This window comes from Scyliorhinus canicula, chromosome 12, assembly GCF_902713615.1.
Source record: "Scyliorhinus canicula chromosome 12, sScyCan1.1, whole genome shotgun sequence".
Taxonomy (NCBI): Eukaryota; Metazoa; Chordata; class Chondrichthyes; order Carcharhiniformes; family Scyliorhinidae; genus Scyliorhinus; species Scyliorhinus canicula.
Genome location: NC_052157.1, coordinates 3,799,539 through 3,801,682, shown reverse-complemented (window position 1 = coordinate 3,801,682; position 2,144 = coordinate 3,799,539).

Genomic DNA, 2,144 nt, shown 5'->3' with positions numbered 1-2,144 from the left:
TCTCACAGCACCTGAATCTGGAGATGTTTCCAACTCCAGCCAACCGCCATTTCCCCCATGGCCATGGTGGTCACAGCTGAACACTGCTGTGTGTTAGTAAACTATTGGACTTTGCTCAGTAAAATCCCCAGCAGTACAATCGTAGGGGTCCTTTGGTTTGGCCTTTGTCCAACACGCATCAAAATCCTCTGGGCTTACGTAAGTGAGTAAAGAGGAAATGAAAATGAAATGAAATGAAAATCACTTATTGTCACAAGTAGGCTTCAAATGAAGTTACTGTGAAAAGCCCCTAGTCGCCACATTCCGGCACCTGTTCAGGGAGGCTGGTATGGGAAGGAGGGTGTCTCACAGCCACAGAGTGTGTACCATGTGTCAGCCTAACTCTAAAGTTGATTGGAAACTCTCACAATTGGAATTTCCTGCAAATGTCAGGCTGAGAAAAAATGTTGGCCAGGGCACTGGGAAAAAAATCGTCTCATTTTGATTAAGCAGCGGCCATGGGATTGTCAACATTCGCCTGAGAGAGTGGACAGGTCCTCAGTTTAACATTTCATCTGAAACAAAGCACCTCTGACACTCCAGCACGACCTCAGTAGTGGCAGGCATCAGTCTGGAGTTCCTATCCAAGAACCTGGACTGGGACTTGACCGCCACCCTTCTAATCCCCACCGTCCAGCTACCTATTGACTCAAAGTCAATGTGCCACCCACAGAACCACAGCTGATTCCTGCCCAAGAATGCATCTCAATCATTTCCTTCCAACCTGGTTGTACCATGATACAACAATAATGGAGTTAAGACTGTAAAATGCAGGAGCTGAAGTAGGACATTTGGCCCATCGTCTCTGCTCTGCCATTTGATGAGAATGAGTTCCGTTCAGTGAGTTGCGACACGGTAGCACAGTGGTTAGCACTGTTGCTTCACAGCACCAGGGTCCCAGGTTTGATTCCCGGCTCGGGTCACTGTCTGTGCGGATTCTGCACGTTCTCCCCGTGTCTGCGTGGGTTTCCTCCGGGTGCTCCGGTTTCCTCACACAAGTCACGAAAGACGTGCAGGTTAGGTGAATTGGACATTCTGAATTCTCCCTCAGTGTACCCGAACAATAATAATCCTTATTGTCACAAGTAGGCTTACATTAACACTGCAGTGACGTTACTGTGAAAAGCCCCTAGTCGCCACATTCCGACGCCTGTTCGGGTACACAGAGGGAGAATTCAGAATGTCCAATTCACCTAACAGCACGTCTTTCGGGACTTGTGGGAGGGAACCGGAGCGACACTTGTGGCATTAATGATTGTTGTTGATTGTTATTGATGAATGTGTGGAGTCTGCACATCCTCCCCGTGCGTGCGTGGGTTTCCTCCGGGTGCTCCGGTTTCCTCCCACAGTCCAAAGATGTGCGGGTTAAGTGGATTGGCCATGCTAAATTGCCCGTAGTGTCCTAAAAAAAAAAGTAAGGTTGGGGGGGGGGTTGTTGGGTTATGGGTATGGGGTGGATACGTGGGTTTGAGTAGGGTGATCATTGCTCGGCACAACATCGAGGGCCGGAGGGCCTGTTCTGTGCTGTACTGTTCTATGAATCTCAGCCATCAATTCTGTGAAAGAGTCTGCACCAGACACAGACATGAACCCGTGGACAACTTGGGAAGCGTAAATCCGGAGTCACTGGCGCCTCCCACAGTCACCACAGGTTATGTCTCAAATCAAACAGTGCACTCCATCCCAATAGCTACCTCAGGCCATGGACAATATCTGGTTCCTTTTCGCAACTTCTGAAAATCACTGGCTTGCAGCCAGGCCATTGCAATGTTCCAAAGTTTGATTGGTGCTTTTAACCAAAGCCATGAGCTATCACACCGGAGCTGCCACCCTTTGAAAAGACAAGTGGAGCAGGGCTTCTTATATCCCACAACAGGGGGGCTTTTATTTTTCACACGAGGGAGTTAATTCGTGGAGATGCTGCAGAGGGAGGCTGGTGGGGGGGGGGGGGGGGGGGGATACTTTCCGCACTGGTTACGTGGTTATTTGGGGGATGACGTTCGTGACGTGAATGCAATCGTATTCCTTCCAACAAATGAAAAAAAAGAGGTTATTTATAAACTCGATTTCTCCATCTGAGCTCAGCCCCCAAATACTTTGCAACC